Source organism: Eschrichtius robustus, chromosome 13 (assembly GCF_028021215.1).
Source record: "Eschrichtius robustus isolate mEscRob2 chromosome 13, mEscRob2.pri, whole genome shotgun sequence".
NCBI lineage: Eukaryota > Metazoa > Chordata > Mammalia > Artiodactyla > Eschrichtiidae > Eschrichtius > Eschrichtius robustus.
In genome coordinates, this window is record NC_090836.1 from 65,534,839 (window position 1) to 65,550,550 (window position 15,712).

A 15,712-nucleotide genomic window follows, 5' to 3' on the forward strand; every position below is an offset into this window, starting at 1 on the left:
TTGCAAAACCTCTGGGCACATGCTATTTGAGTGACTTGTCTATTCCCTTTGCAGCCCCTTCTCAAGGCTCCCATGACCCCTGCCACACACATTGCTTTTGGAACCTTCTTCCATGGAGGACATTTGCCTTCCTCTTTTCCAGGAAACATCATTTCCTTCTGGGAGATTCACTCTGAAACTGGGATGGTTTACAGCTTTTCAGCCTGGGGTTATAAATCTTGAGAAGTATATAAGGAAGTTTAATTTAAGATGACAGGAAGGCTCTGGTAATTTAAGCCCTCATGAACCTGGCTTCAATTAGTTGCTTAATTGACTCTGTGTTGTGGCCTATAATGTGCTCTTCATAAAAGACAGGGACTCAATTAAACTTTAAAGAAAATGAAACAAACAGAAACGGCATTTATGAATCTCCTTTTAACTAACAGGACTTTTTATTCCTAGAGAGAAATAATTGAAGGGAAAGAAATTATTCTTGAATTGACTGATCGAGGAAACCAAGAGAGGGTGTAATACTAAGAGTATGTACACACACACATACACACACTGCTTATGTTCTGTGCTTCTATTCCATTATATTAAAAGCTTGACAACCACTCATAGTTCTGTTGTTATGATGAAGCAACATCTGTATAGTGTTGGTTATTTTAGAGTCAGGCAAACATGGGTTTCAATTCTGCCAACCAATTCCCAGTGATGTGGCATGAGGCAAGTGATTTTAACCTGCTCAAATACCAGTGTTCTTACCTCATATTAGAATGGTGGTAACTTTCTCAAAAGGGTATTGAGAAGACCACCTGACATAATTTGTGTTTAAAGTTCCTCCTTAGCACAGCCCTTAGCATGTAACAGGCACTCAAACCAGCCACTTTCATCTTTCCTCCTCCCGCTTCTAGGTCATATCACATATATAATGAAATATATTGACCCACATTAAAAAAACCTCAAGTCACCCTCATCACTGTTCCTTCCTCTCTCACTTTCTCTGATCAATTCTTCCATTACACTTCTAACTTCTATTAAATACATAAATGTAATTCAAAGTAATAATATCCTTATGATTTAAAAATAACGGCCCAATGCTCAGACCTTCCCAAGCCTGGTCTAGCTACAGAGAGGTAACCCCATTAATTATTTTAGGTATTTCCTTTAGTAATTATTCCCTTATAGCTAAATAAAATACTACTGCCACTAATTTTTATTCATTAATTTGATCATTATCTTTTGATGTACACACTCTCCTATCTCTCCCATCCCCCATTAATATATTCAACAAATGTTTATTAAGCACTTAGTGTGTTCCAGGTACTCTTCTAAGCGTTGGAGATACAGCAGAGGACAAAAGAAATCGAAGAGTCCTTGCCCTTTTGAAGCTTACATTTAGTGATAGACAAACAATTAAAAAATTAAGTATGTACTAGTAATTGGACAGCTGATGGTAGAGAGGCATAAATCAGAAAAGGATAAATAAGATGTGTAGGAGCCATATTTCTGCACATTTCAACAGCCTTCTGGGACAGTCCTCACTCAGATGATACTGAGCAAAGGGGGTCATAGAACCAGCAATTCCACTCCTGGGTATCTATCCAAAAAAACCCAAAAACACTTATTCGAAAAGATACATGCACCCCAGTGTTCATAGCAGCATTGTTTGTAATTGCCCAGATATGGAGGTAACCTAAGTGTCCATCAACAGATGAAAGGGTAAAGAAGATATTGTGTGTGTATATATGTGTATACACACACACACACACACACACACGCACACACACACACACACACACACACAGTGGAATATTACTCAGCCATAAAAAAGAATGAAATAACGCCATTTCCAACAACATGGATGGACTTGGAGGGTATTATGCTAAGTGAAGCAAGTAAGGCAGAGAAACACAAATACTGCATAATATCACTTATATGTGGAATCTAAAAAAACAAAACAAACTAGTGAATATAAAGAAAAAGAAACAGATCCACAATGCAGAGAACAAACTAGTGGTTACCAGTGGGCAGAGTGAAGGGGGAAGGGGCAAGATAAGGGTAGGGGATTAAGAGGTGCAAGCTACCATGTATAAAATAAATAAGCTACAAGGATATATTGTATAACACAGGGACTATAGCCAGTATTTTATAATAACTATAATTGGAATATAACCTTTAAAAATTATGAATCACTGTGTTGTACACTTGAAACTTATTGTGTATCAACTACACACTTCAATTTATTTATTTATTCGTTTTAGAAAGCAATTCTAATTTATTAGTTATCTGTTTTAAATAAATATAGCAGTGTGTACATATCAATCCCAAACTCCCAATCAATCCCCCCCTCCCACCCTTCCCCCCTGGGGGAAGTTTGTTCTCCAAGTCTGTGAGTCTGTTTCTATTTTGTAAATAAGTTCATTTGTATCAATTTTTTTAGATTCTACATATAAGTGATATCATATGATATTTGTCTTTATCTCATTTACTTCACTTAGTATGATAATCTCCAGGTCCATTCGTGTTGCTGCACATGGCACTATTTTATTCTTTTTTTTTTTTTTTAATTTTATTTTTTTATTTATTTATGGCTGTGTTGGGTCTTCGTTTCTGAGCGAGGGCTTTCTCTAGTTGCGGCAAGCTGGGGCCACTCTTCATCGCGGTGCGCGGGCCTCTCGCTATCGCAGCCTCTCTTGTTGCGGAGCACAGGCTCCAGACGCGCAGGCTCAGTAGTTGTGGCTCACGGGCCTAGTTGCTCCGCGGCATGTGGGATCTTCCCAGAGCAGGGCTCGAACCTGTGTCCCCTGCATCGGCAGGCAGACTCTCAACCACTGCGCCACCAGGGAAGCCCTATTTTATTCTTTTTAATGGCTGAGCAATACACTTTGGTTTGAAAAAAAAAAGAATAGGCCATAGCTCCTTTAATGATGCTCTAGAGGGATATCAGTCCAGGTAAATTGAGAGACCCCTCTTTGCCGGCATTTTTATTCAGTTATTATAGTTAAAATCGCTTCTTGTTTGTTTGGATGGTTAATTGGTTTGTTTGTGTCTGGCCATGGAGTGGTCATCAATAGTAATTGATATGATGTTCGATTAATCTCCCTCTTTTTATATCCCCTTCACTTATCTGAAATTTCCTAGTCCAGCCTCCCTCACTCTTACAGACTGAATCCTCCCTCCATGCGTATAGTAGGATGAGGCTTCTGTGTTCATTTTTGATGGAGAACACATGGAGGCTATGTGTTCCACATCAAAAATACTTCATTTCTTTTCAGTTCTCCAAAAGCTGCTGAAGTCTCTTGGTCATTGATGGCCCCTTTTATCTATCATGTTATCCTTTGATGTTGTGAACTTAAACCTTAATTATTGTTTATCAACATGTTAATGGCATCACATTCATTGACAGAACCATTCTTCATTCTGATAACTTTGGGTTTTTTTTCTTTAACTAAATAAAAATCAATTAACTGAGCTTAATTTCTCCAGGTAGAAAATGAAAACATCACAGTTATACTCTATCTTTCCAAGGGAATTGTGAGAATATAATATATATTTTAAAGTATTAGACTCACTCCTAATTTAGAGAATTTAAGACTTGTGCTCTCTGACATAAATGTCTCGATAAAAACAATGGTAAGCCAGTGTTTCATAATTTTCTCTTATAATTACCAAATATATGATTCATGTATCCTCACAGAGCCATTACTCAGAATAGCTAATTGGTGATTTATTTCTTTAACATTTTACTCCAGGACATTTTGATATCCTGTTTATATATTGCATGAACATTGTCTCCCAAACACTAGAAATTGTTTGGTTCTATTCGATCTTTACTATTTCTGGGGCACTGTCTTCTCAAATAGAGCACTGATAATGTAGAGTTGATTATTATATCTGCAATTTTATACCATATGAAATTATTATGTATTAATCTGTTTTCCACTAAAATCTGTCTTAAAGGTTCAACTTATTGTCTTACAATGGAGAAATGCACCTGTCACAAAAACTGTGTCAGTATAATTGTGTCAGTATGACCATTGAATATTTTCCTGTCATCAGGTCTACAGAGAAAGACAAATTGTAATCAGGGGATGACTGGGTGAGCATAGAATTGAATTTGGGGGACTTGCATGTTTCTGCAGCTGAGATAGTCTTGCCATTGGTTGAGCCCTTCTTCATTACAAAGCGCACTGTCAACATTTGCCTCTTTACACTCCATTTCCTGTGCTTCTGCTTCTGACCACCCTCATAGGCCCCACCCCTTTCTAAATGACTTCTCAGTCTCAAAAGATGTGTAAATACAATCAGCTTTCTCTCCTCACAAGTGGGGGCAGACTCTAGACCAGAGTCCACCATCAGAGATGTTTTGAGACCCCAGTTACCCCTAAATGATATGAAACTGACTGTATTAGTGATTACATTTGCTTTGCAGCAAATTGAGAGGAGCCCAATTATAAGGACTCTCTAAAATGGACTTTCTTATAGATCTTCAAACATTTATATAATTATTTTATAAGTATAATAATTAAGTTCATTTTCATGAACGTGGGTACTAGGAAATAGTTTAACATAGTTTGTGCTTCCTACAATACTTTTATTTATTTACTTATTTATTTATTTTATTTTTGGCTGCGTTGGGTCTTCATTGCTGTGCGCGGGCTTTCTCTAGTTGTGGCGAGCGGGGGCTACTCTTCGTTGTGGTGCACGGGCTTCTCAATGCGGTGGCTTCTCTTGTTGCGGAGCACGGGCTCTAGGTGCCCAGGCTTCAGTAGTTGGGGCACACGAGCTCAGTAGTTGTGCCTCGTGGGCTCTAGAGCGCAGGCTCAGTAGTTGTGGTGCACGGGCTTAGTTGCTCACAGCATGTGGGATCTTCCCGGACCAGGGCTTGAACCCGTGTTCCCTTACTTTTTAAATCTTCAGAAGTATTAAATAATCCAGATTTTTTCACTCATCAAGGTAGTCTTTGCCAAAGTTTGTTTACATTTTTAGCTTAAAAAATAGTAATAACCTATATGGGAAAAGAATCTGAGAGAGAATGGATATATATATGTATATCTAAATCACTTTGCTGTACACCTGAAACTAACACAACATTGAAGTCAACTATATCCCAATATAAAATAAAAGTTAAATTAAAAAAATAGTTTTGTCTAGCGGTATTCAGGGTCCAGTTTTTTTAAGGTGGCTGCATTAAAATGGGCTTTTAGAATGGAACACTGAATGCATTGCGGTATAATTTTACTCCACACTGAAAGTTGTAAATGGAAAAGATTCATGCATCAGCATAGTGTTTTGAGCTACATGTAAGTAAAAGCAGTGTGAAAATCTAATTTATGGTAACATTGTGAGAGAAATGTGAGCCTGGTTTCCTGAGTTCTTTATCTTGAAGTTCTCCATTCCTAAAAGAGCGTGAGACTTTGATGCAGTAATATCCTAGCCAGGCATCTCCCTCTTTAGTTACTGTTTTGAGATCCCACAAAAGCAGACCATGCAGGTGGCCTTATTAACTGTCAGTTGAAATTTAAGATAAGCCAGAGGTTATAATAGATTTACATGCCATATTTCACTAATGGGATAAGTTATCACAGTAACCTGTCTCACATGTAATCAGGATGATATTTCAGCCACCCAGCTGCTAAAAAGAAACACATGTGGATGAAGGCTAAGCTTCTGACTCATTTATGGATTAGGCAATAACTGTTTTTAGTGAAGTCTCAGCAAAATTTATGTATAGGGACAACATATTTTTATCACATACTCTGATGAGAGGATAGTTGTTACAAAATGTCTTAAACATTTTTGAAGGAGCGTATATGGTTTTAAGGTACAAAAGATATTTTGCAGAAGTGGCCGAACACTTTCCTCTTTTTTAGAGCTATTAGCTTGTCAGTTATCATTTTATAACATTGAACAAGGACCCTACAGAAGGGAAACTGTATATACTAAAGGAAGAATTTGGTTTAAAGAATTCTTTAAATATTCATTCTGAAGGTACGGTTTCATTTCTAGCAATCATAGGATATATAAGGAAATGTATTTCAATCTATCTCAGCCTTAAAAATATTAGTGAATGTGTTCTACTATCTTCAATGTTTGTTATTTTATATAAAATCCTTAGTTTAAGACTTTCTTCCAACGTACTTAATTATAATACATCTTGGGTAATTTATCCCTAATTTTCTCTCAAGCCATTTTTAGTAAATTTGAAAGGAAATGATTCCTGCCTTCTTCACGTGATACCATCTTACAAAAGAAAAGTAAGATTGGGAGGTAAAAAATTTCCACCAAAATTTATGCCCAAGAAATTTCTTACCTCATATTGTGTAATTTCCTTCTTTGTATTCCTCCTTGGTTCCTTGGGAATAGTGTTGTTAGTAGAACAAATGTGATTTTATGATTAAGCATTTTTTCTCTTTCTTTGGGAATCAAGAGTACTAAAGGTGTGACTGTAGAGGGGTTGTGTATAGGGATTTCCACTCCTATTCGTGTGACTCCAAGGCTGAAGTTAAGTAGACTGAAGGGAGGAAAGATGGTTGATTCTAAAACAATTTTCTGTAAAATCTCTTAATATAGCTGAGGAGTTATAAAAACCTACATAATATGAAAGATTGCTCTGATAAACATAGTGTATTATCATATTTATAGTAAGTACATCCATTTTAAAGATTACTGTTTTGTGCTTATTTTTATGTTTTGATGAACCAGTCACTGTGTGTAGTCCGTGAATACCACATGGCTTAATGAAAAAACAATATTGTTCTAGTGATCTTTCATATATTACCTTAGAGCACAGGGTTCTTTCTTATCGGTGGTTCGAAAGTTCAGATGTGACCTTTCAACAAATAAAGATTCAGCCCCCACTGTGTGCCAGGAATTATGCTAGATGTGCAGCTGAGATCTGGTGATGCTTTAACCTTTTATTTCGCCCATCATCTAACAGAGGACCTAGATGTTCAAACAGGTGGTTCAGTGAGGTGTGCTAGCTACTCCAACAGAGTACCAAAACCCATACAAAGGTACTGATGAGGAAAATGCCATTTCACTTTCAGGAAACTGCCACCTTTCGGCCGAGCAGAAAGTGAAAGTGGAAATGTGTTCTGGGTATCTCTTGCTGTTTAAAATATATTGGCACAAAACAATAACGATTTTATTATACTCATGGATTTTATGAGCTTAGGAGTCAGACAGGGCACAGCAGGAATGGCTTGTCTCTACTCCACTATTTCTGGAACAGGGAAGGGTGGAATAGCTGGAGTGTCACAGACTGCCCCGAGGCAAAGCACCTGTGGTTGGAGAATCCACTTCCGAGGTGACTTCCTCACTCACGTGTCTGGAACAGCGACCACATGTGGCCTCACCAGCATGGCTGTCTCAGGGACATTGTACTGTGACCCAACTGTATTGTGACCCAATAGTTGAAGGACTGACAATTCCACCCAGCTTCAAAGGGAGGGTGGGTGGGACAGAGATCTCACCTTTTAATGACAGGAGCATCAAATAACTGATTATAGCTCTGGGTTTAAATTGCCACAGGGCATGATGAGAGGGAGGCTAGAAAGGTAGGCAGAGGCCAATTCATGGGGGCTCTGGATGCTCCAGTTCTTTCTTGAAGGTAAAGGAAGTTGCTTCAGGAATTTTCTTAGCAGAAGGAAAATGAGGCTGCTTATAACTTAGGAACATGACCTTGGTGACAGGGTGGAGAAAAATGTGCTTTGGGGAGAAATGTGAGAGGATGCAGGTTTGTCATACATTATAGCTACAGAGGCAAGAGTTTGAACAATTTCATGTTAATAGGCGTGAGGGTGGGACTGAGGAAGATGGATTTGGGGACTGTTTGGAGGTAAGGGCCAAAGAAATCATCACGTTTCTAGTTTTGTTGACTCACTGGTGATGATGTATTTCAACAAGGGAAAAAATAGTAATGCTGTGGTGGAAACAGATGAGCAGGAGATGCAGAGAAGGAAGTTCAGCTTTGGCCTTCATGAACTTGACATTTCAGTGGGACTTCTAGATGGTGATATCTAATATGAGACTCTGGAGCCCAGAAGAGTGGTCAGGGCCAGATATATGGACCTGGGAACATCGGCTTAGCAATGTTTTGTTGACTGAAACTATAGAAATGGAAGAGATTACTCAGGAAGAGAGTATAAAGCTAGGGAAGAAAAGGAGGGCTCGGAACAAAACTCCGGAGACTACAAACATTTATGGGTCAAGTGAGCAAACACGAGAATTCCTTTTGTTGTTTTGCAATATATTCAGAATTATGGAGGCCTGTTTGCTACCTTCTTAAAGGCAAATTATTTTTGTTGTTGTTATCGAGGACTGCCTCAATTTCTGACACATTTTACCCCTGTCTTTCAAATTAGTTGTGACATTTAGAGTGCAAATCTAACACAAAACTGTGGTTGAAATATTAAAGCAAATATACTCTAGCATTAAGCATATCAAAATTATATTTTCATCTAATGACTGTATCACAGAACAGAACATTTATGAAATTCTGTATTTGAGATACTTTGGGGATTATGTACAGTGTTGAGAATTGTAGGTTCTGGAAGGCTCATCCTGTGCGTGTTGTTTTGGGAATGGTGGCTCTTGGATGTCCTATTGGGGCAATTTTCTGATGATTCTTTATAAGATTAGTACCTATAGGGCTTGATATTGTTGAGTTTAGAAAACAAGAAGAGTGAGTAGTATCCAGAGAGGTTTGAGGGAGAATAAGACAACTGTATTTGCTTGCACGAAATCGGGTCTCAAAGTAATTATAAACCAGGAGACTGAGAGCCAGAGTTAAAAGCTCAGGCACTGTCCTGAGATGTCCGGGCTTGTGGGTCTTAGAGTAAGAAGGTAGTAGCATCAAAAGTGATAGGTGGGACCAAAGAATGTGGTGTTGAGAAGACAACCAAGCACAGGAGGGCAGGGTAGTTGTAGGAACATAGGAAGTTATGTTGTAATGAAGTCACCAGACTATTTATAGAGCCTCACATGGGGGCTTAGTGAACCCAGGGACTCCCAAACGTACATCTGAATCCCACTGAATTTTCTTTTTAACTGTTCCAGCACTTATTTCTACCAGACACCCCTCTAAGTGATCTACAATTTAATCCTTGTAAAAACCTTGAGATAGATAATATTGTCATCCTTATTTAACCCCTGAGGACACAGGCACAGAGAACAGTTGAGCTGGGATTCAGGTAGAGTATTCAGGCTTTAGGGTCTGTGCTATTAACCAATATGTTAGATCTTTACTACTGGCATTTCAACTTAATAATTCACAGAAAATAGATATTTGAATGTACCACTTTTTGCACACTTGCCTAATATTGTTGTGTTTCTCCGTCCAAGGTTGAAGTCAGTTCAGTTTCCATTAAATACCAAATTGTATTTTTTAGGAAGGGTTTTGAGTTGGAATACATGGTCTTAAGGGTTATACTTCTCAGAGTGAAACAGTCATCCCTGCATTCTTAAGCCTAATTTTCCCAAATTAAATCATTCTAGCACATTGCTGATACATGCCGGTGGTCAATAAAAACCTTTTAAATGGTTTATTAATTGGTGGATAATGTCAATCAATATATGCTTATTAGAATAAGTGGAACACAAAACTAAATCAAATTTCTCAATATCTATGTCTGTCTGCCACTTTAAATACCTTAGGGGTGTGAAGTCAATTTCTTATTTATTAATTTATTCAATATCCAAAACTATTATGTGCTTTATAAAAGAGCTATTATAATAAGACCATAAAGTAATCTTTATCTCTGCTGTGAAAATGGATTTATTCACCTGTGAATATCCATCTTCCTAGTATTTCCTGTTACTTTATTCACCCTTTGACTAATGACATAACTTAAAAGTGGAGTCTTGATTTTTTTTTTCTCTTTTTACACTCTATCAGGGATGTTAAATCTCTTTTTCCTGCCCTCTGCTCCCATGTAACTGTACTGTGCAACCCAAGCCAGAGGCCCCAGAGCCATCTTAGATTTTTCCCTTCAAGTCCTATGTCCGTGATTATAACTTCTCTCATTAATCATTTACTCTTATTTCCTGTGCCTCTGCCTCCATTGAGGCCCTCATCAAATCTTTCCTGAATTGTAGCAGTGATTTCCTATGTGGTCTCCTGGTTCCAGGCTTGCTAAATGTCCCAACCTCTTTCGTCCCCCCAATTTCTTCTTTACATATCAAAGAAAAGGACCTCACTAATCTGGGAATGTATTATTTACTCTGCAATTTAAACCTTTTGGTATTCTCTGCTGCGGTCATGACAAAGGCTCAATTTCTTAGGAAGTTACTGTGGCTCTCCAACTTTTTACTTGGGCAATTAGTAGTTGTTAAAAGAATATTTTAACTATCATAGGAATTAAAAACCAGTTAAGGCAATTCAAATATTAACTGCCTCAACTGAGTTTTTTTTTTTTTTTTGAAAGAACCTTGATCGTAGCCAATGGAGGTAAAGAATGATAGACGTGTGAGGCTCAGATATTACGTTTTGGTGACTTTTAATGACGCACATGTCTTTATATCTGGGTCCAATTTGATTTTTGAAGATGAAAGCTAAGGAATAAGATTATATAATTTTTACTTCTGCATGGAAGTCCACTGTTAGAATAACTACAATAGAAATAGAACCTTCCACGAAAATCTTGCACTGAGCCACTCAAAATCTTCTTAACAATATTTGATGAGAGCATAAGGAAGAGATCGAGTAAGTTTTTACTCTCATTCTAAGTGTTCTAATTAATAAGGGTTGCTGGAATCCTAGCCAAGGATTTTGAGGCTACCACAGGACTCAGCAGAAAAAAAGTTCTGTGATTGATTAATTAGTCATGTGTGCAATGAACATGGGAGTGGCAAGTTATAAATAGTATGCCATAATTTTCTAGCTCTTACTAAAATGTGGCTTAAACATTTAAAAGATAGTGTTTACTTGGAAGATTTTTGAGAATTGCTTGGACACTAAAAACATCAGACCATTTAAAATTTGTTTTACTGTTTATTTCCGATTTCTACATAAAGTCATCTGTGGAATGAAATTATTTAAAATTCCCTATCTAAATGCTGAAGAGTATCTATTGAAAGTAGATTTATTTGACACTGGAAGAGATGATACTCTGAAGGCAATATAAAGTTATTATCATAATGTCTTGGAGATACAAATCCAAAGGGCAATGAATTAATAGCAAAAGAAGCATTAAAGTATCACAAGCTGTGCTTTGCAAGAAAATGATATGATATAGTAGAACCTAGCACAGCTTATAGAATCCAACAGAAGAAAGTTTAAATTTCAGTACTATTATTTATAAGATGTATAACTTGTACAAGTTACTTAATGTTTAAAGGCGGTTTCATATTTTTCAGTCAGGAATAGAGGATCACCTTTGCAGGACTATTGTGAGGAATAAATGAGCAAATAAATGTAAACTGTCACTTGATAAGGACACAATGAAGACAAGTGTCTTCCTTTAATATACTTCTGATAATTCCATTCTTAAAACAATTTCCCTTGGTTAAAAGATGGTGATATAACATACCATTTTTTGATAATACTACCCAGTAAATAGCAATCAATAGTTAATTACTGAACACATACCAACCCATGATAGGAACTGAGAATGAAGAAATGAACATACCGTAATTACTGTCCTGGTGAACAATGTAATCTGTTCAGGAGATAAGCATTTACCCTGATAAATTTCCATGTTAACCTAATCCTTAGAGATGAATAAAGACCTGGGGACTAATGGAAGACAAAACTAACTCTACAGGACTTGAGAAATGCCTCAAGAAGGAGGTGACACTTGAGCAGGATCTTAAAGCAGAAGTAAGATTTCATAATGTGGGGAAGAGAAGCCATGGTGTTTCAGATGAAGGAAACCTCATGAGAAAAGCCATGGAGCCGGGGGAGAAGAGGCCTCAGGCCAGAAGCAGAGGTGTGATGACAGTGGAGAACATGGGATGGAAGATGTGTAGAGGAGATGAAGCTGTAAGAGAGTCTGAGGAGACACACGGAAACACCCAGTAAACCAGATCACAGAGCTTGGACTATATCCAACAGACGATGGGGAGTCAACAGCAATTTCAAAGAAAGAGATTGACATCTATTCTCTCTTGGGAAAGAAAGTTCTGTTAGTTCTATTGACTGTGAGAAGAATGATTGGATTTGGTTGGCAATAAAAAAGGGATAATAACAAAGGGACTAGTGGAGGGGCATTATTAGAGTCCATGAGAGAAATGACACAGAGGTAAAAATGGAGTGGGTCATGTCAAGGAAGACAACTCTTCTTTGTTCAATGGAAAAAAAAAAGTTGGTGACACTAAATTTAAATAGCAAAGTCAAAGAGAGAGAGATGATTTGAAAGAATAATGTGTTAAGGTTTGAACATTTTGGGGATATCTGGGAGAAATATAGCTGATAGATCCAGGTAGAATATGTAGGAGATAATGAGATACTTAGAAAAGAGGCTCTGAGTTTAGAATTGAGATTGGAGTATAAAATACAGATTTGATATAAAAAGAATGGAGGGATATACTAGCTGATACCTAGGTTTATGGTTTTGAAAATATTCATGGGCATAGTACAAAATTTAGAAGGGGTGATGGTGAGTGGACCTGTGTCTTGGAAGGAGGAGGAGGAGTAGCTCAAGAGACAGCGGTCGTGTTAAGAAAGCTAAGTGAGTTGAGGATTTCTAGAGGAAGGAGGGTGTCAGCACTGTCTAAAGCAGCCGCAGCAGAACAGAAAATGAGGCATGGCTTGAGATGTTTAGATTATGCTCTTTGACTTTGGAAACAAGTGTTTTTCTTCCAAGCTTGGACATCTGTGGATGTTCTGTAGAGCACAGCTTTTATTATGCATAGGAATCCTGTTAAAATGCAGATTCTGATTCAGTAGATTTGGGATGAGACCTAATATTCAGTATTTCTAACAAGGCCCAGGTGATGCCATTTTGTTCGTCTGTGGACAATACCATGAGTAGTGAGGCTCTGGTGGTTAATAAAAATAGGTGATTGCAATTCAGGATCGGTTTACTTTGAGAAGCTTTCTTTCCTTATAATAAATGGATATTACTGTTCTACATGGGGATTTGCACTGAAGCTGTATTGGATAGTTCTGGCAGTTTGGATCCTTCTGTGTATTGAACACCAGATGAGTTTCATCCTTGTTTTTAATTGACTGTCTCTAATCTCCTCCTCTTCCCTTCCATGTTAGGGGAAATAAAAAGCTTTCCCTTGATGTTCTACTTTACAGGATAGATGAGAAGATACTTCCTTTAGTAGAACCCACAGTGTGTCTCAAAATATTTATTTTTTTGTGCTTTTGTTTCTGATACTTTTTGCCACCCATTAACTAGAAGGACTTTCATTTGACAACATTTCAGGAAAAAAATACATAATCTTCTAACCAGATGTCTGCAAATCCTTAGTTTAGTGGTGTTCTGACTCTATTTATCTACCCCCACTTGCCCCAGAGCTGTGTCTACATGTCCCTTGTGTCTATTTCACTAATAAACTGCTTTGGCTGTACCTATTCACCTGCTTTGTTACTAGCCCATTTGTAAATCTGAAATTAGGGACATGGTATCACAAGCACTGTGGGGGAAAAAATTCGTTTCTGCTGCATAGAGAGCCAGGGCCAGGTATAAAAGGAAGGAAGGAAGAAAGGAAGGAAGGGAGGAAGGGAGGGAGGGAGGAAGAAAAGAAAGAAAAAGAAAGAAAGAAAGAAAGAAAGGGAGCTAGAGGCATTGTGAGACGTGTTGGGGCTTGAGTTAGGTGGTAAACATGAAAATTGAAGGAGAACATAGATAAATTTGTAGAGGTTGAATCAGCATGGCAGGGTATTGATTGCAGATCTATAATAACTAAAAGGAAGGAAAAAGGGAAGAGTTGACTATTGAGGTTTCAAGCCCAAAGACCTAAAGAAAATGGTGATCCTGTGTACAGAAATCATGAAATGAAAGGAAGGATCTGATTAGAACTTGGGGGATTAAAAAAAGGAAAATGGTGAGTTTGATGTGGTAATTGATTTTGAAGGTCATGGAAATGGATGTCTTTTATTCAGTTGATATTGCTGTCCGGGAGTATGATGCAGATATTAACTCTAGTTTCTAGTAGATTTCATCTGAAATCTTAGGTAAGAATCAAATGAAAGAATGCATACAAGTGTTTGAGGAAAGATGACATATGAAAAAGCATGCTTTTAAGAGATGGGTAATGGAAGAAGGCCTGGTGAAAGAAAGAGAAAATGGACAAGAATGATGGTGGGCAGATCAAGTGAGTTTATTCGTATGACAGTCTATGAAAGAGAGAAATTTAAAAAGGCAGAGGGAAAAATATGGTCAAATATAAAAATACTAGAATATGGTAAGAGTTGAATCAAACTCTTCTTCAAATAACAGTTTCACATTTATAAGGATAGTATAGAGCAGAAGCCCAGTTTCAAAGAATTAAAGTAGGATGGCTTGGTGCAAAAATATAGGCAACTAGTAGAGTATTCTCATAATAATCAGAAAACACAAGTGGGCAATAAAATCAGATTGATTTTGGCCAAGTCGATTAACCTCTAGATTTTGTTGTTGGTTTTCCACTTCTATACTAGAAATTATGATACATCTTTAAAATCATGGAGGAAAAAAATCAATGAGGTGGCTTTAGTTCCCTGAGGGAAAGTACATTGTTTTATTGGCATCTCTCCTGCTAATATTTGTATTCAATTTGGAGGGTACAGGATAGAAGACATCATGGTGAACCTGTAGGTAGTTCTCTTATTCTTGGGTTGACAAAGCAGACTGATATGTTCACAGAAGATTCTTTTTTTCCACTTTGGGTACTTTTACTTTTACTTTTAATTTTTGAATTAATATTTCATTGGAGTGCTTTGGTTTTTACTTTTAAGTTGTCCTCTGATATTATTGTTGCTGAGGTAGTGTGGCCAGTTGTAGCCAGTTGTCTCAGTGTCCAGTACAGTTAGAATACAGAATGCACTCTCTGCGAATAAGAATATATCACATATCCACTTGAAAAACAAGTGCTCTGAAAAGCTGTCTAGATATGAGGAATTCTTTATTCCTCTCTAGCCAGGCAGTTCGAAGGCCTGCATACTCCCACCACAGACTGGCTGCATGGAGTAAGAGTTTACTTAGGAAACATGTCACCATCTTAAGGGATCCTTCCCTTGGTTAAATACCCTCTGCTTAGCAGCAAAGCAACTGGATTAACAGCAGGGCTCCACATGACCCTTCCACCCTGATTCCAGCAACCCCACATTGTTCCTGTTTCCTTGGAGGCCTTGGAAACTCTGCGTGTACAACAAACGTGTTCATGTAGGGTCATCACAATTCACCAGCAGAGTGATTCTCCACTCACACGTCAACCCATGACCATCACAGCACGTGTGAACATGTTTAGGCCCACCGAGTCTTACTATATCCTTCAGAACACTAATTTCAGAACCATTAGGTAATTCAGAAATCAGTTCAAATTAAAGCACAAATGTTCATTTTGTTTATAAAGTATCCACTGCTCTTCAAAACTTGGTTTCCATAATGCTTTTTGGTGTGTTTTCAACCAAAGATTGTGATTTAAAAAATCATTAAGAATTGTAATTCAAGAATGCCCAGAAATTGTCATCAGCAGTTGTTCAGTCCATTTTTGAAGAATTTGACTCCATTTTAATCTAAATTTTTTGCATAGATCTTTCTCTAGAAAAACATCTTGTATTAATCACTTCCATAAA

General features: G+C 37.5%; 1 protein-coding gene across 11 annotated transcripts in view; it reads left to right on the forward strand.

Annotated features, from left to right (window-relative positions):
- Window positions 1-15,712, forward strand: part of NAV3 (neuron navigator 3) — an 850,488-nt gene that overhangs the window by 628,994 nt on the left and 205,782 nt on the right. The gene's annotated exons all lie outside the window — the stretch shown is intronic.